General features: G+C 49.8%; 1 protein-coding gene and 1 pseudogene across 2 annotated transcripts in view; one reads left to right on the forward strand and one right to left on the reverse strand.

Moving 5' to 3' along the window:
* Positions 1–294: 294 nt before the first annotated feature.
* On the reverse strand, positions 295–9,231 carry LOC126936822 (NUT family member 2A-like; annotated as a pseudogene).
* Positions 9,232–12,937: 3,706 nt separating this feature from the next.
* LOC126936845 (double homeobox protein 4-like protein 2) overlaps positions 12,938–27,704 on the forward strand; it is a 93,905-nt gene continuing 79,138 nt past the window's right edge. Inside the window, exons 1-3 of one of the 2 annotated variants that reach the window (XM_050759640.1) lie at positions 12,938–13,040; positions 13,286–13,398; positions 21,840–22,068. The gene's annotated coding sequence lies outside the window, so the exon portion shown is untranslated. The remainder of the gene's footprint in view (positions 13,041–13,285; positions 13,399–21,839; positions 22,069–27,704) is intronic. The other variant, XM_050759639.1, reaches the window with a different exon arrangement.

Here is a 27,704-nt window from a genome sequence, read left to right on the forward strand (position 1 = left end):
TCCTCCCTTCCTGCCCTCCCTATTCAGCCACCCTCTCCCTCGCCTCCCTCCCCCACCCTTCTCCCTTCCTGCCCTCCCTATTCAGCCACCCTCTCCCTCCCCTCCCTCCCCTACCCTTCTCCCTTCCTGCCTTCCCCATTCAGCCATCCTCTCCCTACCCTCCCTCCCCTCCCCTCCAAAGCTAAGGCCCAGCAAGATCAGCACTGGGGGAGAAGAAGCTTTTGACTGCTTTGGGGCATCGGATGCCAGAGCCCCACCCTTGGAGACTGGCACCAAGAGTCTGCCCGGAAGCCCCTACTGGCTGCAATGCCGCTTCTTCTTCTTCCTGGAGACCAAGAGGTCACCCTTTCTCTTTTGAGACTGTGAGGGGCCACCGAGTCCCCCAGCCAGGGATTGCTCCCCAGAGACCCTGAGCCCAGGCCCTGCGGGGGGTGTCTTTTCAGCAGGGGATGGGCTTCCGAAGACAGGTCGCTTCTTGGACTTGGTAGCAAGAGAGGGCGCTAGGCTGAGGCCTCTTCTTTGAGCAGATGGGGACTGAAGAACTCCCTGGGGTCCCCACTTTTCTGGGCTGAGAAGGCCCAAGGCAGGGACAGGGCTCTGGGGTAGCCTCCAGGGCAGCAACTTGTGCTGGGAACCCAAGAGGAAGGCCAGGCTGGGGAGCTCCTCCTCCTCACTTGACCCCTGAACCAGTCCGTGTGACTCCCTGACAGGAGACCCTCCAGGGAGATCCAAGGCGTCCTTGGTCCCCAGGCCAGGGCAGGTGGGTCTGTGGTCCTGGGGAGGAGAGGTTGACCGAGCAGCCCTCAGCCTGGAGGAATCCTGACATCCCAAAGGCACCGCAGGGTCTTTGGACCTGGCCATGCCGGTGCGTGCTCTGCCTCGTCCCTGAGGGTCCCAGGCAGCCGTCTGGGGTGGGCAGGTTTCCACGTCAACCCCTTCTTGGGGGTCAGGGATATCTCTCTCTGTTCCTTGAGCAGCTGCAAACTTAGAAGGACTTGAGTCCAACCGGGCCACGCCATGACTAGGGGCTGCCCTCGCACGCTGTTTCTCCTTCAAAGGTAGGAGGCGCTTCTCCACCAGCTGCGGGAGGAAACGGGGCACTTACTGGCGCTGCCCCAGGTGTGAGCAGGGCCCAGGGTGGTGGAGACCAGGGCACTTGGGCAGGAGGCAGGGAAGCCTGAGGCAGCTGGGCTTTATGTCAAAGAGAGAGGGTGTGGCTCTGCTGGGCGTCCCCTTGGGCCTCACTGCAGCTTGCATCCTGACTCCCCTCCCTGGCTCCTCTCCATCCCACTCCCTCTGAACCTGCATCTTCCCACCCCGGAGTGGCTCCTCAAGAAGCCGAGCATCCCCAGCAGGGTGGGGTTAGACATTCAGGTGGGCGTTGTGTGCTGGGTCCCTCCTGCCCCTCCTGCTCACCTGGGCAAGGGTGAGTCCTTCCTCCTGCTCCAGCTCCTGGCTTAGGGCCAAAAAATCCATCTGTGGATCTGGGGAAAGCAATTCTTCCAGGAATCGGGGGTGAATGACGGCCTCCACCTGGGAACAGAAGGAAGAAGGTGTGAGTTTCCTGTGTAGGAAGTAACCTGGAGGCAAGGACACCTGGAGGAGATGCAGAAAGCGGGGAGAGCCCCGTACCCACCTTCCTGGGGCTGTCTGATATCATGGCAACCACCAGCTACACACACAGACCACAGACCTGGTAGCATACACACATACAGACAGAGACACACAGAGCACACACAGACACACAAACAGACCCACATATGACACAGGAAAAGACACAGACACAGGTAACCTACACACTCCACACTCACACCCACAAAGACACACAGTAACAAATCGCAGATACAAACACACAGCAACACACAGACACACACAATCACATACACAGACATTCAAATCCATGGAAATACACACGCTGCTGAATAGCTAAGGAACAGAGCTTAATTCCAAGGACCTGGGAGTGCCACCCCCCGGAATCCTGCAGACCCCAGCACTCCAGGCCAGCCCACCTTGGTGACGAAGTCTTTCTGGGAACACAGCTTGTCAATGTAGCTCAGGAGGCCCGGGTCTGGGGGCGTCCAATCCTCTTCCTGTGGCTGCTCCACTTCGCCCTCTTCCCGTTGTTTCTTGGGCTCCCCCGTGACCCCGAGGGGAGGCCCCAGCAGCTCCTCCATGATGTCCACATACTCCTGCACCACTTCTGGGGGGATCTCCTCGGGGACTTTGGTCTCTGCTGGCCTCTGGGGCCTGGGTGGTGGCAGGCGGGCCTTGGTCTCTGCTCGCCGATGGGGCCTGGGTGGTGGCAGGCGGGCCTTGGTCTCCGCTGGCCTCTGGGGCCTGGGTGGTGGCAGGGAAGCAGTCGGGGCCTTGGGGCCGGCCTTGCTGGGAAGGTACACTGAGGCAGAGAAGGAGGAGGCCGGGCGTGGTGAGGGCCGCTCCTCCTGCCTGACCACACAGGGGAGGGCAGGGCTTGGGGATGTGAAGTGGGTCCCAGCTGGTCAGGACCACCTGAACCACAGCGCCCCCAGAGGAGACGCGCAGGAGGGGCACATCTGAGACAGCATCGCTTGGGAGGAAGTTTGGAGCCACCAATATGCCATGTACTCTCCCCGCTCATCCCTGCTTCCTGGGCAGAGCATACGTGGAGTTTTGGATGGGCGAGGGGAGAGAGTAGCTAGGAAACTTGACCTGGTCAATACCCAACATATGCTCCCGGAAGCTGTCCTGTTGGAGGGAGCAAATCCCCCTCTTGAAGGGAAGCATGGGGTGTGAGGACAGTGGTCTCCCTTGGCCCCTTTGGCCTTTGCCATGGCTCCTGTGGAAATGTGGGAAGCAGTACCTGGCTGCTTGGCCACCTCAGGGGCTGGGGGTCCTTGAGGTTCAAGCCTCGGCGGGGCTGGAGGAGGCAGGCTCTGGGGCTCCTTCATCCACTGCGCTTTCTGAATCTGCATCTCCTCCTCAGCCTCGAACTCCAGGAACCTGGGGGTGAAGGAGGCCCAGGCTGTGCGGAGAGGGTCCACGCCCCCTGTCCCCAGGACCAGGCAGCGGCCGAGGGCAGGGATGGGAGGCAATGCCTCGGGTGGGCTGTCCAGGCCTTCATTGGGTCTCATCCCCCAGTCCCAGGAGGGAGCTGCTCCCAGAGTTCTGGGCTCACCCTCCCTCACCCGGCCCCTGCAGAGCCCATGGCATCAAAGGGGCTTCCTGACTCCAGTCAGGGCCACGAGGCCCAGGAGGGTCCCGGGGGACTCCTCCTCCAGGTTTCAGCTGCCCAGGGGTGGGGTTGATGGCAGACGGCGTCAGGGATGATGCCCAGATGCAGGAGTCCTGAGGCTGGGACTGCGGGTCCCTGAAAGATAACCCAGGGGCACGAGGCCCGGGAGACCCCTGGTCGGGAGGAAGCAAAAGCTGAGCCCGGAGGACAGGGCCCCTTTCCCCTGAGGCTGAGGTCTGTCTGTCTTCACGGAGAGCACTGCCCAGGAGCAAAGGCGGTCAGGCCAGAGATGGGTCTCATGGTGTCCCGGATACAGGTCTCCCCTGCCCAAACTCCCTGGCCAGGCTGGGATGGCAGAAAACCGACTTCTGGCCACTGCTGTGAGGAGCCTGCACCCCACTCTGTCTATAGTCACTAGCGCCCCTTCTCCCCATCCCCACAGCTGGAGGTGACCCACTTTGGGCTGTGACGCTGGCTGCTCCCGCCATGACCTCCAGTGTCAAGGCAGGGGTTGGCCCAGGCCAGGCAGGGGGTGCTTCCCAAGAGGGCAGGACAGAGACCCCAGAGCACTCTAGGTGGCAGGAGCAGCTTCCTGAGGGAGCCAGGGGCCCAGGGCGTCCTGTGTTTGTCCACACCCTCCTCATGCTCCATGCTGAGAAGCCACCACGGCCACCAGGCCTCTGTCATTCAGTCTCACTCTGCCCCGCGGGCCCTGCCCCCAGGACCCCAGACTCACTTTTCCGCCATCTCGTAGAAGATCATCCGGTCAAAGTTGCTCGTGTGCTGCCATTCGCGCACGGCCCGCCACAGTCCCTCCTCCAGCGTCATGGTGGGCTTCCGCCGGGCCAGGGATCGGAGAACTGGGCTGTAAACCAGTGCAGTCAGCCCCAGTCTATAAGCCCACCCTTCATCCCGAGCCCACCTGGTCCCAACACCTGGCCCCTGTCCTCCCCACACCTGTCCTGCCATCTGTCCATGTCCTGTTCTCCCCCATGTGGGCTCCTCAGGCCCCAGGACATGCCCCCAAGATCGAACATCAACACAAGCTACGGAGTGGCCTCTCCAACTGCCCCTCAAGTCCTCGGTGTTCTGATGTTGAGAAGTGAACTCAGTACTATGGGTGGAACATATGTGTCCCCAACATTCCTGTGCTGAAGCCCTCAGCGCCGGTGTGTCGGTATTTGGAGGCAGTCATGGTTAGAGCAGGTCATGAGCGTGGGTCCCAGTCATGGAATCTGAGCCCCGATAAGGGCAGGAGGAGACGCCAGGGCTTTTCCTCTCAGCCACCAGAGGACACAGCCGAGGCAGCTCTCTCCAGCCAGGAAGAGGGCCCTGACCAGACACCCAATCTGCTGTCACCTTGATCTGGGATTTCTGGCCTCTGGAACTGGGAGACATGAACGTGTCTTGATAAAGCACCCAGTCTATGGGATTTGTTACAGCCGAACCTGAGCTGACTGAGACAGCGTGAGCCTGAGCTGACTGAGACAGCGTGCACACAGAATGACCTGGGAGCGAGGGTTAAAGTGCAGGTTCCTGGGCCCCAGGACTGAGATTTAACCAGCTTCTTGGGGACTCTGGAGCAAGGCAACCTCTGGGGATGCAGCCTCAGGGTCCTGAAGCATGAGGAGCAGGAGCACACGTCCAGAACCAAAGCAGAGCAGTGTCAAGCTCACTGCAAGCAGCCAGGTACAGCTTCCCACATTCCCACAGGAGCCATGGCAAAGGCCTGTGAGCCTGGGGCAGCTCCACTCCAAGAATCAGGGTCCCCAGTGCACTGGGACTCCGCTCCAAGGCGGAATGCAACCAGTTCCAGGGTGCAGGGGCAGTGAGGTTGTTGGGGATGAAGATGGGGCCGCCTTCCACCTACACCCCAGGCAGGGGACTTCCCTAGGGGAACGGTTAGTGTGTTGCACGGTGGATGTGCTCAAGCTCCCGTTTGCTCATCAGTGGGAAACACAGGGTGACAGAGGTGCCACAGGGTGGAGAGAGGCAGGGACTGGGAATGAAACCACAAACTCTCCCGGATGCTGACGTTGCTGCCTCACAGTCACCACAGTCCATGGCCCTGGGCTGCTGGGCTCGTGGTGCACTCAGAGCTATCACTGGAGCCTATGGCTTTGGGGAGCACTCTCCTAGATGGCCTAGTCCTGATAATGATAGTAAAGGGGACAGTAATCATAATTGCTATCATGTAATATGTCATAGCATGTGCCAGACACTGTGTTATACATGTCATATGTGAGCTCAAGTCATCTCTTCGCCATCCTCTGAATGAAGCATCATTGTCCCTTTTTCTAGGAGGGATTGAGGGTGAAGATGCAAATACCTGCCCAGCATCGACCCTGGTGCGGGGCCCAAGCCCATCCCCTTGTGCAGGCTCCACCCCCGCGGTGCTGGACCTGGGCAGAACTGCGGGCATGTGCCAGGTTCCCGCCGGGCCCTGCAGCTCCTCCCCCCAGCCCCATGTGATGTGCTCCTGGCCATCAACACTGGGTTCAGGGAGAGGCACTGGAGTGTGTACTCAAAGACCTAAACCCAAACCGTCGTTCACGTCACACCAGGAACCGTCTCTGACCTAGGTCTTCTGTAAACATTGTTGTGAAAATTACTGAAAGTAAGGATTGGCTGGACTCACGGGACAGTGACGGGCAGTTGAGGCCCCTGACAGTCTGTCCTGAGCCACAGCCAGATTTAATGTTGTTGAAAATGTACCTTCCCATAGTGCAATCCATCACCCTCACAACCGCCCTGCAAGCTCCCCTGAACAGCGTGACCTCCTGTCCATTCAGCAGCCTCTTTACGTGTGAGCTGCAGGACAAGCTCTGGTGCCCCGAGGACACTCACATGAGGAAGCAGGAAAGCGCTTCGGTGTCAGGACTCTGGGGAAGGTGCCTCCGGGCCAGGGGCTTGTAGCGCTGCCAGAGTCGGAAGTTCTCATAGACACTCTTGGGATTACAGGAGTCGTCTGGTGGGGCCTTGGTCTGGGAGGGAGCCAGGCTGCCCTCTCCATGAGCCCCTTGTGGCCATGGCCCAGCGTGGGACACGATGGGGGGCATCTGGGCAGCCGGTGGTGGTGGTGGTGGAACAGGAAGGCCCTGGGACCAGCCTCCCTCACAGGCCTGGGTGCCCCCAACCAGCTGGGCAGCCATAACAGGCACCACAGGAGCAGCTGCCAGGAGTAGGGGAGGTGGACACACGACACCTCCACAGAGGGCGCTTGGAGCCTGCCAGACAAGGGGGTTCTGAGTTAGGACCAAGGTCTGTGCCTGAGGGGCCTTCACAGACCCCATTTCTGTCCTCATCTGGACAAAGACGTTAGAAGCCCCAGCCCCACTCGGGCCGTGGCCATCCTGTCCTGCCACCAGAGGTGTGCTGGGGAAGGCAGACAGCACCAGAGGGCCGCCGGGAGGAACCGCTGCAGTCACGAGGGGTGGCCCATGTGCTGGGCCGGGAGCGGGTGTGGTAAAGGGCAGAGCCGTGAACACAGACAGGGAGGCGCCAGGGTTCACGGTCACGCCCGGTCCCAGCACTGGGTATGCTGTGGAGACAAAAGAAAGAGATGAATGAGCTGGGGTCTCCTGGTCCTCACTAGTCACAGGAGAATCAGAGGGGAGCCCCAACAGCTGAGGGCGTGTGACAGGGAAACTCTGCCACTTGCAAGTGTCCCCGAGTGTGCATTGGATGCTCTGTTCCTCCACGGGAGTTACTCCACTAGAGAGCCTGGCCCCGATCACCAAGACTCCCTGGCCCCTGTCTCCCAAGAAGCAACAGCCAAGCCTTCGCTGCCCGAGGGTCTCCCTCAGGTGTCCCTGGCAGACCCCATCAGCCTCACAGGCATCTCCCAAGCCATGGGTCAGGGATGAGTCTCAGCGGCTTGGTGGTCCTTAGCATGCTCAGCAACAGGTGAGGGGCCTACCCCAGGGCAGTGCTCAGCACTGAGAAGGCCGGCAGGAAGCCAGAAGCTTCCGAATATTATGGCCACATCTTCTCTTCAATCTTCCTTTTCCTGAAGCTCTTGTAAACCCCTTTCTTTCCTAGCTCAAACACAACAAAAGAAAACCACTGGATGGAAATCTTTCCCAAGCCAGCACCCTAAGAACCCTGAAGATAATCCATAACTCATCACGTCCAGCATGCAAGTGATTGTCCTGGTACAGGACACTTGTGGCACAGTGTCCTGACACAGGACCTGGCACTTGCTGTCCTGTCCCCACAGCAAGTGCTAAATGGGGGTCAGATTCGGGCCACCCATTGCTCAGTGCTCAGTGGTCCCAGCTGCCACTCAGGAAGCTCTGTTCCCAGGGAGCAGGTCTGAGAGGCAGTGGTGGAGTCCCCTGAGATACTGTCACCGCACAGCCAGCAACAGCTGCACACGATTAGAACTCAGCCAGCAACTGGTGAGCAGCAGGGCTATCAGGGGAGGTGCCCAGGGATTTTCACAGCTGCTGGTCATGTTACAATAGGTAGTGGGACAAGGAGCATCTCTGATCCTTCTCCTTTGAGCTCCCAATAACTGAACATAGTGACCAACCAAGAACCAGGGGTTCCTGGGCCACAGGCCAGGTAAGGCAAAGTTGTCTTGAACTCATCCCTGTTCACTACGACCCCATGCAGTCTCTAGTCAGGGGGAATAAGGGATACAGCACATGCACCTCATCATTCAGGACACATATCCTAACTTTAATAATAATAATAATAAAAGAACCATCTTCCTATTTGTGCACTATTCTCCTTCCTCTACTGAAAAGGAAACCAGCCTTTCCAGACCCATCCACTGAGAACCAGCAAGAATCCACACCTGTCCCCATTTCATGAGGTAGTATAAATGGAATAGGAGCAAATTCTTCATCTCCACAGTAACACAAAGTGCAGAGGACAGGCCATGAGCTAGTAGACAAGAGGAAGTGGGTCTGAAGACCTGAGCTTCCACAAAAGGGCGAACAATTCAGAACATCTCAGGAAGTCCAGGCCATGTGTTACCTGAACTTCCCCATTTGTCCCCACCCCTGTTGGATCAAAGCCAACAGCTACCTCAACTGACGGAGCAGCCAGCTCTGGGGCGGGAGCTGAGAGGCTCTGGGCTGTGGCAGTTACAGTAGCCCCCAGCCTCGCCCACCCAGAGGTTGTCATTACATGCTCTGTCACAACCAACCCACCCAACAGTTTTCTGGCTGAGACCACTTCTCCCCACTCCTCCCTAAGATCTAGAAAACTCCAGCCCAAATCCCTCTGAACACTATGGAAGGGCACCTTCCAGGTGGCTGAAGACATGGCACAGGGCTCAGGCTTGCCCGTCATTCTCCCTGGGCCACCAGCACAACACGATCCCACCACTCCCTACAAACACACAATGACGTGACCTGTCCCCCTCTAGAAAGGATCAATCCATCCACTCCATCCTTTCCTCTACACGGTGTATTCCCCCAGGCATCTTGATCCACCTCTAAGGAGCCGTCCTCCCTAACCACAGACTCAGGGTGCCATGGCCATCCCCAGGTGTGATGTCCTTGGGGACATCCAGCGCTCCCTCCCTCTTCAACATCAGCCCTATCAGCTGTCCCCAGGGGCAGTTCAAATTTGAATTCCCAAGGAGTTGAGGCATGGCAGACTCGGATAATGCCCCTGTCCCTACAGTCTCACCTCCATTTGAAGCCATCCCCTCAGGCTGGGCACTGCCCACCGCTGTCTGGCAGTTTCCGCAATGAGAAAAGTTAAGGGTAGGACACAGAGAGTGACCTGGCTCAGCAGATGCTCCTGAGTCCAAGTGGAGCAGGGAAAATTTGAATGTAAATAGGTTTAGAACATAGGACCCCAGACATTCTGCAGAGGGGGAGGGGCAGTGGGCAGCTGGTAGGGGTGGGGGACATTCTGCAAAGGACTCTAGCCACTAGGCAAGAACCTGAGTTTCCCTTCCAACTGGACGGCAGCAACACAGATGGCGTGTACCTCTTTAGGCAACTTTTAAATTGTCCTGACTCACAGCAAAACCTTCTACCTGATGTCCCCTTTACTTCCATTCTTTATGAACAGACCTACTTTTGTGCCAAGCAACCCATGCTCCTTCCCCCTTTGGCTCTTTCCCATTCTTGATGAATTTCAACAGGGGCCGCACTTCCTGAACAAAATTCAGAACACGTTTTCAGTCTGAGAAACACAGAAGTTCTCAGGAAGGCAAAGGGACTGGGTGTTTGAAATCAGGATGGTCTCAGCCCATCCAGGCTATTAGTTGGCTGTGTGCTCATCATTGTTTAGGAAGCAATCCTTGTGCCCCCGGGTCATGTATGTTGCTGGAATCTCTGTCCATACCAGCAGGCCAGCCTTACTTCCCATCCCCTTTCCTGGGAAGCCTCAGTCCAGGAAAGAGTGGCTATGCGACCTACAGTACTGAGACCAGAAATCCATTCATTTTGTTTCCCAGCATATTGTGATGGTGTTAAATGTTTATTTTTTATCTTTTGAATGGTTTTAATTTAACCAAGCAATACTTTTGCATGGTTCCAAATTCAAACTGTGCACACTGGAATAGGCAATGACCAGCCTTCCTCCCATCTTTTTTCCCTGGCCACCACATTTGCGTTCCTGGAGGAAACAGGTGTTATCTGATTTTCATTTTTCCAGAGATATATTATGCAATCATAAGCATAATGAAGCTATTTTTGCTGTCTAAAAATGCTTTCAGGTTTTGGGGGGTAAAAATTACTATATTAATATGTTCCAATGCTTTCCTGATATTTACAATGACTGTGTTTATCCTAGTAATGTGGCTTCTCTATTTCTGTAGGTAAATCCTAGAATAAGACATTGTATTGTTCCTTAAAATCACAACTATGCAAAAGAATACAGTGGCAGGATTTAGCAAGTATGAATAACAAATACCAAGTGGAATTTGAACTCAAGATAAAACAGTGAATTAGTTTTTATTATAATTGTGATCCATGTGATATTTAGAGTATACTTTTACAAAAAATCTGTTTTTCCTTTATCTGTGTTATTCACATTTCACCGGGATCTTGCACTTTATCTGGTAACTCTTTCCAAAAAAGTGCAACATATGAAGTGATTATTGTTAACCCTCCACTGTGAGAGTGAGAACTTGCAGTAAGGAGACTCAGGTGTGAATCTTGGCTTCACCACAAAACACAACCATTGCAGAAAACAATAGCAGGCTGATTTGATGAGAAGTCAGGAGTAGCCATTATACCCTTCTCAGCTTCCAGGTTTAGTGGCAGTATGCACAGTTGTAAGGGACAGAAGGGCAGAACACCATCTTTTCTTTCCTAACATAAAGCAGCTTACAATTCCTAGAACTCTGGTTTCTCCAGGAGTTAGAAATCCACAACCCATGTCCATTCTGAGACAAGCCAGGATGCTATCCACCAACGTCCCATCCCCATTCCCATGCATCCCCTCGCATATGTGAATCCTGGCTGGCCTCTCTCAGCTCACTGTTGGTCTCATCTTCTCCATACATTCTTGCTGTTTGGAATCCAGTGTCATCGTATGTGGCTCTCTGCGTGGGAATTATTGTAGCCTGTCTTTAAAAAAAAAACTTCATTCTCATTTTCACACTGAAATCACTGTCTGCTTATCAGCATCACAATGACAGGAAAGAGCACTCATGTTCTGTGTTGTGAACACGGGGAGTGTTAGGAAACTGGTCAAAGGAGATGAGGAGTGAGTACTCAGAGCACAGCAACAAAATCTTCTGAGACACACACCTCACTCCCTGCTGAGCAGGGTAATTTTGCACTGATGGGAGGGTGATGGGGAAGGGAAGAGGCCTTCAGCTGGATTGGTGCACACTGTGAACATTCGCTGAAACACACCCTGTTGGCACTTACAAAGCATTTGCCCCTTTCAGAAACATTTGCACTCAAGAAGGCAGAGTTGCAGGAAAATGTAACAGGGGCCACACTGCAGGGGCAGGCGGTGGACTGCAAGTTTCAATCCCAAGGTTCTCCCCTCCTTGCCCCAGCTGCATGAGCAGGTCATTTCCTAACTCCTGTCCAATATTCTCAAGAGTTCTCAGTTTTGTCCCAACTCTAAACCTGAATGGTCCAGCAAGCATTTCTATGAAATACCTCCACAGTGGCCACTGGGAGGGGAGTGACTGCCTGTCTGGGTGCTCCCAGGCCTTTTGTCCTCTGAGATGGAGCTGCCTCCTTATATGCAGTCCTCTTCCACTGTGCAACTCTACCTCCATCTTAGCTGAGAAGATCAACAGACAGCAATTCAAGCAAAATCATGGTAAACTTACCAAAACAAAACAAAACCAAACAAACAGTAAATGCTTTGGAGCTCTTTCTGAGGACCTGATCTTTTATCATGGGGCAAAAACTTAAATGATTTTCAATCAACAATTTCATCTAAGAGGGATGTTGAGGCAAAATATCACACTCAGGCACTGAAAAAGGGCAGAATTCTTGGTTGCCTCCTCCCTTGTCAAGTCAGTGAACCGATGCTTTCTCAAGATGTTCACACACGGCTTTGATACAGGATTTCAATGAGTCTTTTTCTGAGCCAGTGATACAAAAAATATACTGTGGAACAATGTCTTGCCTCAATGCTGCAATTGCTTCTGCACATGTTTGAAGTCCTAGACCCCAAGAGGAGAGACCATCAAATTAGCCAAAGGTAATTTGTGAAGACTGGCCATGGGAGGTGATGGCTAAAAGCCCTCTGGCCCCTGCTCTCTTAGCATTCCCACAGAAAGTCCTGTGCCGCACTGACTGCTGAGAAAGAACATCTCAGGGTTTCGATCCCCTGTTCAGAGTACACATGCTCTTCCACTCGATCACGGAACGGTAGAGGAATGGCAGCTCCACGCTGTGTCCTGCAGAGCTCTCAGTCTCTGCACTTGAGGCCCTGGGCCGGTATAGATGTAAAGGCTCTTTAGTGTTATCACGTGGAGACAGACGATAGGAATCCTGCAAATGAGCAGAAAGGATGTGATGATTAAAGTTCTTCTGAAGCTATTACAAACTCAAGTCAGTGAGTTGCTTCTCTACTAGTTTTTATTGCCAACTGGAATTCTGCACTGTGTTGCAGAGTCGGGGGTGGGGAAGTGTGGAATTGTTCCCCTACTATCTGCTGCTTTGTGGACAGAAATTGATCAAAGCTATAACAAAAATATTTCTAGAAATCATTTGAATACAATAGGAAAAACTCTGGGAACTGAGTCAGAAGAAAGTATCTTTCGGAGCGTGTTTTCCGGTCTAAAATTCTTTGCCAGAAATGTTCTTTAATGGAACCTCCAGACTGAGTAGGAAAACAGGGCATATTATTTTTTGAAAGGCATTAGCAGGAATGAAATAAATGCAGTCCAAACGCAATGCAAGACATGCAATTCGAGGATACTTTGCTTTAGAATAAACCCTCCAAAGGTAAACCTTTCAGCAAGGGTGTTACCTAAGTGCACTGACTGCAGGTTTGTATTACGGAAAATTAGGAGTGGTCGTTTCCGACGAGCTGGTTTCTCAGAGGCACGGTCACGGAGGTTCCAAAGAGGAGGCCTCGTCCGGCCCCAGGAAGTTTCCAGGCGCCGAGTCCCTCCATTTCCCCATCTCCTGCCGGGCCCTCCCAGGGCGGGCTCTAGGCCTGCCCCGTGCGCCTGCGCACGAGCCTTGAGGCGGGCGGGGTTCCGGCGGGCGGGGTTCCCGCGTGCGGCCAGCGGCCGTCAACCGCTCCCAGCGGGGGTTGCCGGCGGTTCTGGGCGGGGAGACGCGTATCGCGTAGCGCGAGGGCAAAGGGCGGTTACCCAACGGCCTTCGCTTTCATGGCGTCCTCCTTGGTGTTACCTAAAACTAAAGCCACGTGTGATTAGAAGGTAATCGCCTCCTGGTCATGTTCCCGCTGGTCACCAGTGTCCGCGGGGCGACCCCACATTGTGGCCAGAGCAAGCCTGTGGCTGCGCTCAAGGCGGGAGAGTTCATAGCGTTCCTCCTGGGGGCCCTGCGGGACGCCCAGGCAGCACTCGTTTCCCTTGCTCACCTGGCCCCAAAGTGAGGTGGGAGGTTTAACAAGGCAGCGGGAACCCCAAAGTGTGACTCCGCCATGCCTCTCACATTCCAGGCAATGCAAAAGCTTAAGGAAAGCCTCAGCAGTTGAAACCGTGATGCAGTTCAGCAGAGAAGTAGCTCGTGTCCTCGTAAAATGAGTGAAGTTCTCACGGACAACCTCATTGAGTGAGTTGTGAAGCTCATTGACTTAATCAGAATGATCAGCCAGCATGCATGTTCCATTTGTCAATGATATGAGCAGCTGCAAAGTCGAAGAACAGGCCTTTAGTCATGGTCTGTTCACTTGGTAGCACAGTTGGTTGTGGATGCAAGAGTATGGCCAAAGTCAAGAAAAGCTTCTATGAGAATTACTTATGTGGAATTTACAAATAAAAAGTAGTGGTATATTATTTGTAAATTGTAGGCTACACGTGTCTAAAATTTACTGCACACACGTGTGTATGTTGGGTGGTTGGGTTAGTGTATACTTGAGAATGTCAGGAAGTTTTGTTTTGGATTTTGGAGGGTGTGAGATTTGTGGGGTGGTTTTGTGTATGTGAAAATGTGTTTATATGAATTTTCAGTTTGGAATTTGATATGTATTTAATTGGTGAGAATCTGATATGTATTCACATGTGTGGGTTGGTGGTGTCTGTGTGGAGATTGCAGATTAAAGAAGGTCATAACTGGTCCAGGCGCGGTGGCTCACGCCTGTAATCCCAACACTTTGGAAGGTGGAGGTGGACAGATCACCTGAGGTCAGGAGTTCGAGACCAGCCTGGCCAACATGGTGAAATCCCCTCTCTACTAAAAATACAAAAATTAGCTGTGTGTGGTGGTGCATGCCTGTAATCCCAGCTACTCGGGAGGCTGAGGCAGAAGAATCACTTGAACCCAAGAGGTGGAGGTTGCAGTGAGCCCCGATCGTGCCACTGCACTCCAGCCTGGGTGACAGAGTGAGACTTCATTCCCCGCCCCCCAAAAAAGAAGATCATAACTGTTTTTGTGAAAGTATGTAGGAGAGAGAGTTTATATTTAGAGGATATGAGATGTAAGATATGTATACCAGAAGAATTGGGGTTAGATATTTGGAATTTGGGTTGTGAAGATGTCTTTTCCATGTGTTTTCCCAGATGAATGTTGGGGATTTGTATTTGTCTAATGTTGGGCAGATTTGGAAGAATTACCTTGTGCACGTGGGCAATAATAGAGAAAGTGCTTGTCTCTATTTTTGTGGATGTACACTGTGTTTGGTTTACATGTTTGGGGAATGTAGGAAGACCATTTGAGTACTCAGGACATGTTGCATGGTGATGTGTGTTTCTTTTCATGATTTTCAGGGGGTGTGTATGGCTGTTTCAATGTGTGAGGGCAGATCCATGTCTATTGGGGGACTGGTAGGGTGAATGTGTGCAGTTGTGAGGTGGAGTTTGTATGATTCTGTGTCTTGGAAGATGGAGGAGTTATTTCTGTGTGAGCATTTGGAAGTGTGATTACATATGTTCAGGTATTGTGGGACTGTATGTGTATTTGGGGATATGAGGTGGCACGTTTGTATATTTGTGGTGTATTAGTTAATTGTGGGTATATTTAGGGCATGTAGAGAACTACATGAGTATTGCGTTTGCGTGTGTGTGTGTTCAAGGGCATGGCAGTTTGGATGAATGTTTTGTGGAGCTATGTGCTTGTATTTTTCAGTAAGTGGTTATTAGAGTTATATATTCTGGGAATTTAGTATGTGTGTGTCTGACAGAGAGATGGGGTTCTCTTTTTATACAGGAAAGTAAGAGAGTTGGATTTATATGTATTAGAGGTGTGTGATGTGGTTATTGGTTAGTATTTGGCAATGTGGGAGCTGGTTCATACAAGATTGGGATAATTTGGGATTGGAGAGTGTTTTTATGGGTATTTATAAATGATATGCTGGAGATATTTCCATGCATCTTGAGTGTGTATTCTGGTTTGTATGTATATTTATCAGCAGATAGATGAATTATCTAAGTCTATTTATAAAATATGAGATTGTTAGTATTTAAAGTGTATTTCTTTGGAGAATGCTAGGGTGTTTGTACATGTGTTTGGGCATGTTTGGGGAATGGGGTGAGGAGGTTGTATTCTGGACATGTAGGATATTGATTGGATAGTGTTTCGGGGAATTTATACATTCAGGGATTGGGGATATTTGTGTGAGTGTGTATGTGCCCATGGGTATATGAAAATTGTGTGTGTGTATTAGAGTAGTATTGATGTTTTTATGTTTGTTTGTTTGTTTTTTTAACGGGTTTTATCTGGGTCTGGGAGGGTGGGGTGTGTATTCATGGGTAGTTTGTGAGTGTGTATATGAGGGGTTTTGGGTATATTAAGACTTAGTGGTCCTCTGTGCCTGTCATGAAATGTAATACTCGCAGAACTTGGTGTTGCCACTCGTATGTGTGTTCTCAGTGTTTGTGAGGTGGACGTATATGTACTTGATAAAAATAGTTTGTTGTTCTGTGTGTATTTCAGTTTATGTGGCTTCTGTATTTTGTATTCTAGGAGATGTGGGAGGTTCAGTGCATGTATTTGGAAACAGAGAGGCTGTGTAGGTTGTGTTTGCATTCAAGAATCATGGATTCTTATAGTTTAGAGCTATGGGATTGTATGTGATTCTTTTTCTGGGTGATGCATGACACAGGTGTTGTATATCTTGTGATTTTTTTTAGCGCCTATGCCTATAGGATTTTCATTATGTACAGTTAACAAATCTACCGAAAAGGATTTTCTTTAAAAAAAAAAACAACAAAAGAAAAAAATTAGAAATTTGATTCCAGTAAGCTGTTTGCACATCAAGGAGTCCCAGCCTTCAGTGCAAAACAAAGGTACACTCTGAAAGAACAAAGAGAGGTGTTATCTTTTATAGAGAAATTTCGTTGTCAGATTCCCAATCTGGTTCACTCTGCAAATGAGGGATACAAGCTTGTTTATTTCTGATTGGCTGATGCAAGTCACAATCTATTTCTTAAGTCCATATGACAAAATGGTACCCCTTGATTTAGGTGGCATAGACAGGAACAGACAGCTGTGAAAGTCCCAAGGTGACACAAGTACATGGTTTTTGCAGGAAGCAGGGTACATGTGTGAGACCTGCAGTCAGCAAATTGCCGCTTGGCTCCATTTTGAGTTTAGGCCCAGTTAGCTACTCCTGATCCATCTTGAAGGATTAGTCCTTTCAGGGTTCATAGTATATATGGGTACTGTGTTCATTGTTCCTGTTTGTACTTGGGCACATATATATGTACATATATGGTTTTAGCAGTGATGTGAGCATTTGGGGCAGGTAGAGTTTTGTCTACAAATTTAAGTAGTAATTGGGCAGTCCATCTGTGTATTTAGGGTACAGGGAGCAGTTGTATTGCTGGTGGGCTGCTTCAGGTTCTTGACTTTGCTGTAGAGAAGAAGTCTTACTTTGAGAGCAAGTCTAACGTAAAAGTAAGCAAGAGAGGTTATTGCAAAGCGAATGTACGCTCTAACAGTCGATCAGAGTGGGCGGCTCAAAGGTGAGACAGCACTGACTGACACTGGGGAAAGCTCCTTTATGGGAGCCTTCCATGACTGTTCATGAAGGCGTGGGAAGGGGTGTCACTGTTAATCACGCTCCGGGTGGTTCTCTGACTGTTCGTGAAGGGGTGGGAAGGGGTGTCACTGTTAAGCATGCTCTGCGTGGTTCTCTGGACGCGCATGCGCTGTTGCTGCACATGCTAGTGCCTATATCACTCACTGTTAAGCACGCTCTGCGTGGTTCTCTGGACGCGCATGCGCTGTTGCTGCACATGCTAGTGCCTATATCACGTGAATCATTAACATCTTAAATCTCTACCCAAGGGTGTGTTTTTCACTGTTATCATGAGCATTGGTCAACCCAGGGACACTAATCATGGGTTTTCGCACTTGCGTGAATTTGAAGATTTTCCCTTCTTCTTTACCACCTCCTTACTGCAGGACCTCCTTGGGCACTGCTGGATGGTTTGTTCTCTTCATCTGTTTAGCAAGTTTGTTCTCCTTTAATGGAGGCTATGACCACCCTATCCTGTCTCAGTCATGTATGTCTGTTCAGGATACAGGAGGAGGTTGTGTTCTGGAGGTACCTAGTTTGGTTTTGTTTGTATATTTGGGGTGAGAGTTGAGGGTCCTACTCAGGGTGCAGGTACATTGTGTACATGTATTCCTATGAAAGGATGTGGCTGTGCTGGAGCTGGCTTGTGCTAGCTTGGGGTAGCCACTGGGCACGGCACATCTCTTCTCTGCTCTCTGTTCAGTGGCATTAGGTTGGTAGTTTAAAATTAGTCATGCTGAGATATTTACACCACATAAGCATCAGAAATCTAGGCTTTCCTACTTCCCCCTGGAGAGCATTTTATTAAGCAGTTAGCAACACACCACTGGGGTTTGTGTGTGTGTTCAGAATCTGTAAGCAGATGTTTGTATGAAGCAAGAATACTGAGACTTTAATGGGTGTGTATACTGGGATTCTACGTGTATTCTACAGAATGACCAGGGTGGATCATTCTGCATCACTGTGTTACTCCTAAATAGTTGGTTCATTCTTTAGCGTCAAAGAATCCTTATAAATGGTGGTTTCTGGCTCCTCCTCCCACAGATGGATGCAGGGGTACCTGCACCTAGGCAGGTGGTTGCTCCTTCAGTATCTGTGTGTTCTAGCATCTGGGTCCTCAGATGGGTGGACCTGGTAGACAGAACACTGTGCAGAGCGGAACTTCCCTAGATGTTGTCCATGTGATGGGCAGATTCAGAAAGATGTAGGGTTTCCAGGACAGGAGGTCAGATGTGCCATGTCTTCTCTCAATCCTGATGTCCCTGCTGATTCCTCTGGGTCATGGCGAGTGACAAGGACACCCTCTAACATACTTTCCACAAGATAAAAGCCTGCAGAACCTGTGCCTGCACTACCATCTACCCCCTGGGTGGGGATACTGTTGGGTGTCAGGCTGAGAGCTGAGCCAGTTCTCAACCAACCTGTCCCCATGGAAACCTGAGGCTTCGGGGCTAAGGCAGGACCTCCAGCAGGTACCCAATGTCGAGAATACGTGTTGGTTTCTGTGTTAGGAGTTTTGTCTCAGTGGAGTCATGGTAAAAAGAGGGAATCAAAGGCATGTGACATTTTCTTCTTTCTCTGGCAAAGTGAGGAATTAATGTTGACCGTTTCTTTCTGAAGTTCCGTACAGAAAATGTGTACTCAGCCTGAGGAGCCCAAGGTGACTCCGTAGCTGCACTTGGAGAAGGTGTCATCTGGAGTCTTCACAAGGAGTCTTCAGGCACAAGGGCCTGAATCTGATTTCTCATGGGAGACATCGGGCAGAGCTTGACAGTCCCACCTAGAGCTGGGCTGTAATTCTAGGGACAAAGTGGAGGAGCAACAAGGAAGTGGTGGGGAGCACACCTTTAGAACCTGGGCCTGGGGAGGGCAGGCCAAGGAAGCCTGAGTTTACATGGGCTTAGGTCCTGGGGCAGAAGCCAGACACAGAGCCTGGGCAGCCAGATTCGCTCCAGCCTGGGTTGTGGGTGGGAGCGAGCCTCCTCTTGTGCTCCTGTCTGGGGCACCTCTGAGCTGCAGGTGAAGGTCTTAGTTGCACCTCAGCAGGGATGAACAGCCGGGCCTGGTGCTAAGGAGTGAGGAGGGTACAGTCAAGGAGAGGAGGCACCGATCTGTGTCCCTTAAGCAATCTGGAGTATGATGTGAGATCCTGTTAGGGCGGCCTCCCACTCACGTCTCCTGGATCTTCTGTCACTGGGAGGCTCAGGACCCCAAGAGAGAATGGATTCGGTTCCCCCTGATGTGTTCATCTGGTTGTGGATCCACACTCTCTCAGCACACTGGGTGCTGGCCCTGCAGGTGTGGGAGAAGCCTGGCAGGGGCTGGGGTCAGTGAAATGACACGGGCAGAACTGGGCAGCCTCTGTCCTGAGGGGTGCTGGGAGCTGGGGTCTGGAGAGACAGGGAAGCCCCCCTGAGAAAATGTGGCTCTGATGTTTCTGAGAACCCTGTCGACGGGTTCTCCTTTCTTTCCAAAGGCTCAGGATGCCCCTGGAGTGGCAAGTGCATCTCAGCTTCATGTTTCTTTTTTTTTTTCTTTTTTCTTTTCTTTCTTTTTTTTTTTTTTGAGACAGAGTCTCCCTCTGTTGTCCAGGCTGGAGTGCAGTGGCATGATCTCGGCTCACTGTGACCTCCGCCTCCCAGGTTCTAAGCGATTCTCCTGCCTCAGCCTCAGGAGTAGCTGGGATTACAGGCGTGCACCACCGCACCCAGCTAATTTTGTATTTTTAGTAAAGATGGGGTTTCACCATGTTGGCCAGGCTGGTCTCGAACTCCTGACCTCAGGTGATCTGCCCTCCTTGGCTTCCCAAAGTGGTGGGATTATAGGCGTGAGCCACTGTGCCTGGCCAGCTTCATGTTTCTGATTGGGTGACCCAACCTTCCATATTTTCTCTATTGCACATGGGGCCACAAGCCCAGCAGAGGGAGCCACGTGATGGATGTGCCCACCTGCTGACCCCACAGCCACCACCTCCTCCCTCAGACTCACCCGAGGATTTGTGGGCCTTGCTCCTTACCGGGCGTCACCTTCTGGCCTTTTCTTCCTCGTGGTGAATCCTCCCGCCAATAAAATGTGCCAACATCACTTCCTTTAATGTTTTAATAGCCACTTCCCTGTGGTACAAATGGATTCCTGGTGGCTCTCGCTGCCCCCTCGTGTCCTGCCCTAACATAATGAGGGTATGCTGTACTAGTTGTATTGTGTTTTGTTGGCAGAAGGGAGCTCTGTCTGCTTTTATAATATATGTCTTAAATAAAAATGCACTGTAATGTATACCAGGTTGATCTTCTTGGATTTCTTTGTTTTGAAAGGGGAAGTCACGGATCCTGAGTTCTGAGGGGGAAGTACATGTGTCTCTTGGTCTTGAATCAGCACAGAAAATCTCCCATGCAGGTTGCATGAATGGAAATTGCTAGAATCACTGAGGTCGGCCTGAGCCATTTGTTCTGGGCTCAATATTTTTGAGGAGTGTATGTCATGAAACGTATCCTGCACCACCCCCTTCTCTCTATGAACAGAAGGTATCCTCAACTGTGTGCTGAGTGGCCCCTCTGTCCAGCCCCTTAGAAGCCCCTGACTGTTCTGTTTCCCAGGAGCTGATAGGAAAAAGGATCTGTTCCCGTCTCAGTCCTCACTGGGCCCTGGTGCCCTACAGTGACACAGTAGTGGGTCTGAGGACACTCAGAAGGAAACGGTGAGGCCACTAAGGAACTGCTCCTTCAAAGGAGGCTGTTCTGATGTCCATTGCAGGAGCCTGGGGTCAAAGGAAGGATACTCAGAAGGCAAGACCAGGGAAGGCAGAATGGGCCGACCAGGGAAGGCAGAATGGGCCGGCACGGCAGACACTAGGAACAAAGCAGGGAGAGCTGGGGGTCGGGAATGGAGTGGGAGGCAGTCTTTGACTGCACAAAGAGGTGGAGGGGGCATGTCAGGGCATATTAAGACCCTCTACCCACAACACAAGAGTCCCTCGCCTCTCGTTCCTTGCCCAGACTCATTTCCTGGGGCTGTAAGTAGGGAACACTGGGGGAATGTCAGCTTGGGGCTCAGTGGTCTAGGTCCTTCTTGCAGATCAAGACTTTATTCAACCATCCTTTGAGTAATAAGTATGTCCATGGTGTCTGCAGGTTAGAATTGGGGTTTTTAAGGAGCCCAGGGCGTTCTCTTGGGAGTCACCTCGGGTTCCTAATGAAAGGTGGAGGCAAATGTAGCTGGAGGTATCCCAGGAGAGACAAGCCCAGGCCCAGCATGGGAAGCAGGCAGTGGGAGATGGGGTGTTCTCCCAGCGAGGAGACAGCTGCTGTGCTGACAGCAGGCACTGGAAGGGGCTGTGGTTGGGTGATCCTCCCCCATGAGGACCTTCACTGCCAGAAGATGTTGGGGGAGCTTCACTGCCAGAAGATGTAACTGAAATGTCACTTCCTGTATGAAATGTCTTCTCTGCACTCAGCTCTCCCCCAGTGGCAGGAAAGTTTCTCAAGGGGCAGCCATGGTCAGGTCAAGGGTACAGGCTCTGGAGCCAGACTGCTGGCTCAAATCCCAGAAGCCCCAGTGTATACCTGACTTTTGTGACCTTGGGCAAGTATTTTAACCTCTCTGAGCCTCAGTTTACTTATCTGTAAAACGAGGATAATAGTACTAACTCCACAGGGTTATAAAGATTGGCATTCATACATGTAAAGTGCTTGGATCAGTGAATGCTGTATTGTAGGTGCATATGGCATAACTGTTAGCTAATGTGCTTACTAGTCTATACGGAACATTTCCCATGTTCCCATGGTCTATACTCCCATTTCCTTAGTGTAGGCCCTCTCCCATCTAGGTACATATGGCATAACTGTTAGCTAATGTGATTACTAATCCATACGGAACATAACTGCCCATTTCCCTAGTATAGGCCCCCTCCCATCCACACTCAGAGTCCCCTCTTCTGATGGCCCCAGGGGAGCATGGGCTCCTTTCTCTTGCCCCTAAATCTCCAACTTCAACCTCTGTCTCACAGCAAAATTAATGCTGGAAACCTCTGCTCCTACAGGATTTAAACCTCAGACACAGGGAGTTGACCTGTTCACCTTAAAATCCTCTGGGGCACCTGTTACAGTGTCTGTACCAAGGAGGTAATAAAGAACAGGGGAACAGACTGGAGCAGAAGGACCACTCAGCACAGCCAAGCCAGATCCTGACCCTCAGAGGCCTGATGTGAATGCTTATGGCTTCAGTCCGTTGGATTCTGCAGTAACCTGCCAATCTACAATATTACCACGGTGAATAACTGATAAACCTGAAAATGAATGTGTACCTTATGCCAAAATTGCAGATGCCCCATAAGCAGGAAACCTCAGCAGCAGAAACAATTTTATATGAGGGAATGTACTCTCTCCTTTGCATTTTTCCTCAAATCTGTATTTTTAGCCCCTCACTTGTCTCCACAGAGCGTCAGTCACTTAATCTAATTGCTGACTGAACATCTCCAGGAAACTGTGTGTATTCATAGTATATTTACTTATTATCTGTTTACTTCCATGGGGTGTAGTCTCCATAAAAGAGTAGTCATCACTGTATTTGTTGGTGCTTAATAAATAATCATTGAATGGGCCGGGCCCAGTGGCTCACGCCTGTAATCCCAGCACTTTGGGAGGCCAAGGCGGGCAGATCATCAGGTCAGGAGATTGAGACCATCCTGGCCAACATGGTGGCCCATCTCTACTAAAAATACAAAAAAATTAGCTGGGCATGGTGGCGCGTACCTGTAGTCCCGCTACTCGGGGGGCTGAGGCAGGAGAATTGCTTGAACCTGGGAAGCAGAGGTTGCAGTGAACCAAGATCGTGCCACTGCACTCCAGCCTGGGGACAGAGTGAGACTCCATCTCAAAAATAAAATAAAAAATAAATAATCATTGAATGAAGGAATCAAAAGAATGTGGTCTCATGTTGGGTGCCCTTAGTTCATTCCCTGAGAGTTTATGTTTTGTTTTTCAAAAGAAGTGAAGAAAGGGAGTGTAGTTGCATTGAAGGAGAAGTTAAACCATGACTTGGGCCCCTAAATCGTCTCATCTGACCCCATATGCTGCTGTGGTACTAAAGTGTCTCAATAGAACTGTCCTTAGTCAGCCGCCTTACACCTGCCCCGATTAGCCACTGGGTATGAAGCTTCCACAGAAAGAGGCGAGAACTCAGCACGGGTGCTCTCCATAGCTGAAGCAACCCTGGGAGGGCCTGACAGCCAAGTCTGTCTTCCAACAGTATTCCCAGCAAATGGTGAAACAAGTCGTTCGTCAAGGAGGGATCTAGGTGGCTGATGCCCGCGTCCACCGCAGTCTGCCTCTGTTCAGCTTGAATCCCTTTCTTCATTTGTAGTCTGAGGGTGGAAGACAAATGCATGTGTCTATGTGTTCAGGATTGTAGGAGGTGGAGGTCTGTACATTTAGGGTAGTGTGTCTTTGTGCATACAAAGTTGGAGTTTGTATATGTATGAATTTAGGAAGTGTGAGGGGCTGTGTATATATTAGGGAGGAAAGCCACCGCATATGTTTGTGGTAGAGTTGGAGTTTTGTGTATAATGTGAGGATTCTTTTGGATTATATGTGTTCTAGACTGTGGGTAGTTTATGTGGATATTCAGAGTATATGTAGGGAGCGTGTATATGTATTTGAAGGAGGGTAAAGTTATGTGAAGTATGTGTTGAATTCTGGTGGGATGAGGCATGTGTGAATTCATGGCTTGTGCAGGTTTTATGTAGCTGGCCTGAGAAAGCTGGAGTGTGTAATATATGCATTTGGAGATTGAGAGTTGGTGTGTCTGTGCATTTATTTGGATCATGGAAGATTGTAGATGTGTATTTCTAACTGTAGATAATTAAGGATGCATATTTGGGGAGTTTTGAGAGGATTGTGTGTGCAAGTGCACACATGTGTGTGTGTGCAGTGTGGTATTTCTCTGTTTTGGTGGGTGGGGTATGCATCCATCAGAATATCCCAGATTATCTGATATAACAAATAATTCTGCATCTCAGTGACTTCCAACAACATAGGTTTCTCACGTATGTTACGTGTCCTCCGTTGGTTGGCTTTGATCAGTTACTGGTCCTGTGCCTTGGATCCAGATTGGGGGAGCAGCCTCATTTGGGACAGGACTAGAAGGACTTCTGCTCAGAGTCATACATGGCATTTGTGCTCACATTTCACTTGCCATAACAAGTCAGGTGGCCATACCTGAGTTAAACAGACTAGGGAGGTGTAATATCTCAGACAGAGACACCACAGAGAAGGACTATGAATACTCTTCATAGTGATACATCTGCCCCGTTGTGTATACATTCAGAACATGTTCCATTGCTGTGTTTACATTTCACTAAGGAGTATGGGGAGTTGATGAGGGAGTGTGTTTATGTGTGTGAAGGCTGCTGTATGACAAGGGAGGCATTGGCAGGTGTGGGATGTTTTTATACTAACACATTTTGGGGATTTGTGTCTGTTTTGGGTATTTGTATTCTGTGTCATGTAGGTAGGTTAAGTATTCAGTGGTGTTGAAAATGTGTTTTTAGGGGAATATGGGTGAGTTTTTAGTATATTACAGAAGCATAATAGGTTTTGGGTTTATTCTGAGGGTACTGGATAGTTATATGTTCATATTTGAATGGGGTGTGTGTGTGTGTGTGTGTGTGTATTTGCGTGCTGGGGGTGGTTCTGTGCATTTTGACGGTACTGTGAGATATTGTGAATATGTGTGCATACATTTGAAAAGGCAGGTAACATTCTATGTTTTAATGCTTTGTGTGTTGGATTTGTGTGTATTCAGAGTAGAGGAGTTTTATCTATGCTCATGGTGTCTAGATGAGAATTTAGGTGTACATTTTTGGTGTGAAGAATTTGGAGGCAGAGAGATGACTGGGTGTATTTGAGTGTTACAAGCTATATGTATATAATCTGAGGATATGGACAGAATATTTATAGTTTTCAAGATTGAGGCTTGTATATGTTTGTATTTGGGAGTGTACAGCTGTGTGTGTATTTGGATCTATGAGTATATTGTGAGTGTGTTATTCAGGCATCTGCATGTTTGAGTATGTGTAGTCTGAAGAGTGTGAATTTATTCAGGAAATGTGGTGGCTGTGTGTCCATTCTAAAGCTGTGAGTGTGTGGTCTGTGCTTCTACTGGGGGAGTATAGGGTAATTTCCTTTTTTTTTCTATTTTTATAACATTTTATGTAACTCAAAAAACAGTGTTTGTATAAAAATTCACACAAAGTTGCTAGAGAGCATACGATTTCCAAAAATGTCCTGGATTTTTCATTACATTACGTTTTTCTAAGAATGCCCGCAAGTCAATGGTAAAATGCAGACATTATGTGATATTTCATTATCTTTAGCAAAACTGTTCTCACTACTTTGTCTCCTCACAGTATTAACTCTGATACCCACTTTGTACAGAGTTTGCTAGTACTAGGATGTCACAAAACCATTAAGGCTGGATCTACAAGAGGCAAATATCTCCAAACAGCAGTAATAGCCCCTTGGCCCCCACCCCCACCTCATATATCCATACAGTCTGTCTACACAGTCAGGCAGGGTGCAAGCTCACGACCTCCACTTAGGAGTCTCAAGATCCCCTCTTGACTGGGCAAGAAGCAAACATTTGGGGAGAATGTTGGAACCTGAGGCCATCTCTACAGTAATCCACGTGGTCATGCTATAGTGTGGTCAGGCCAGCAACTCTTACCAATTAAACAGCCAGTCCACTCACCACTAAGTAGATCCCACTGGTTGGTTGATGATTGCTGCTGATGTGGTCCTCCCTCCCCAACAACAAACATAAAGGAAAGGAAGGTTTGGGACCAACACTGTAGGGGGAGGGGCGCACTAGTGCAAATGACACCAGACACGACTTTATTCCCTGTCAAACATTTGTCATCATGTAGACACAGCCAAGGTGAACTAAAGCAGGGTTTGAACACTCAGTACATTCATGACTATCTTCATTCTTTAAAAAGTTACTAACAGAGAAACCAATGAACCCTACCACCTAGTTCACTCAACATCAAAACATGTCTGTGCTAATTTTTTAGTCCTTGGGATACAGGACCAAAAAAAAAAAAAAAAAAAAAAAAAAAATCCAAAGAACAAACAAGTAAAAACCAAAGAATTTAGACAGGGAGAAGGAAAGGGATTGCCAACAGATTTCATGGAACACATTAAATTTTGAAAAAAATCAGTATTTTGTACTTCTGTTGCTTCATGTAAAAAGTTTAAAATAAAAAAAAGTGCCCACTGGAGCCACCTGTACGGATGGAGAAGTGAGGACATGATATAGACAGGGCACAGGACCTGCAGGCGTTTCCTGACGACAGTCCAGAGGGACAGGGAATAGTTCCCAGGATGTGTCCATTTCGCTTCACAGAAAGGGACTGTAAGATTTTGGGGGAAGACGCCCTATACGTGAAAGGTATTAAGAAAATCATCACTGAAATATGGTTTCCAAAAATTGAGCATGCTCTAGGTTACAAACAGACATATTTAATTCCTAGAACTTGTTGAACTTCTCTGACATGGGTAGATGGGAATTTCAAAAAAGTTACTAATAAATGATTGTGCTTCTAAACTTGCGAGGTCAACATTTCACCCTCTAGAAAGCAGGGCACTTCATGGCTTGGAGTCTTCTTGTTTACATCCTAGGAACCGGAACAAATTTCATGGGACGCCTCACCCCCAACAACCAGCGGGGCAGGTGGGGGGAGGGCCACAGCTGTCTTTGGGTAAGGCATGTGTGTGTGCGTGCTGTGGGCATGTGCTGGAGATACTAAGGCATAGAGAAGGGCCCAAGCGATGGGGAAAGTGAGTCTCCTGGCTGTTCCAGTCCTTTCTTTCCAGGCACAAAGAAGTTGAACTTAGTGTTCGTGTAGGCCCCCTTCATCTCACTTCAGCTTTTAGTAAGCAGTGTGTGTGTGCATGAGTAGCTGTGTGTGACAGAGTAAGTCCCTGTGCCTTTCTACATTTCAATAACTCGGGTTTGCAGTTTCAACAGAAATAATCGGTAAATGACACAAGAGCAAATTTACTAGTTAGATTAGCAACTTTACGTTGCTTAAAATCTGATGTTATATTTTTAAAAATGTCCCTGGGTAAAGGCAGAATTATGTCATATGGCCACTGGAACTGAAGTCCTTACCAGCTGTATGAGGAATATTCAGATTGTTTCTGTTATCTCTGCATTTTTTTTTTTTTTTTTTTTGAAAGTAACAAAATACTAAGCCATTAGGAGTAGCTATTGAACCCGTAATATTTCCCAGCAGGATGGTCTTTCCTGACCTCATGTCTACGCCCGTCTCGGCCTCCCAAAGTGCTGGGATGATTCAATTAATTTTAAAGTAACAAAATACTAAGCCATTAGGTTATTGAACCCGTAATATTCCCACAGGGGTTTTATGTCTACGCCGTGTGATTCAATTAATTTTCCTGGACTCTGGTTAGACTGTTTCCTTTCCGTCTTAGGCATTTGGCCCCCAAAGTTAGGTAGGTAAAAGTGTCATTTTTAAAGATTTTACCTGTTGGGGAATTTCCTGGTTGGTGCTCCTGGAAGACATCCAGCTGGCCTGCAGGAGTCTGACATTCCCAGTCAGTGGGGCGAGAAGACATGTGTCTCCCAGAGCCGAGGGGTGGCCAGGTGGAGGACAGCAGGACTTTCTAGGGTGTCCAAGGGGGAAGTTCTGAGTGGACCCTGGGAAAGGACATGGATGCCCCATCTGAGATGACTTGTGTCCTTCCAATGCCTGGGATCCCCAAGAGGGGCTCAGACATGGGCCCACCCTGGGGAATGAGGATGTGGTGCTGCCTGGAGGAGCTAACACTGAGGTTTGGGGAAGTCACCCCACAGCTCCCAGAACCCAGAATCTCCAACAAGCAAC

The sequence above is a fragment of the Macaca thibetana genome, chromosome 15, assembly GCF_024542745.1.
Source record: "Macaca thibetana thibetana isolate TM-01 chromosome 15, ASM2454274v1, whole genome shotgun sequence".
NCBI classification, from domain to species: Eukaryota; Metazoa; Chordata; class Mammalia; order Primates; family Cercopithecidae; genus Macaca; species Macaca thibetana.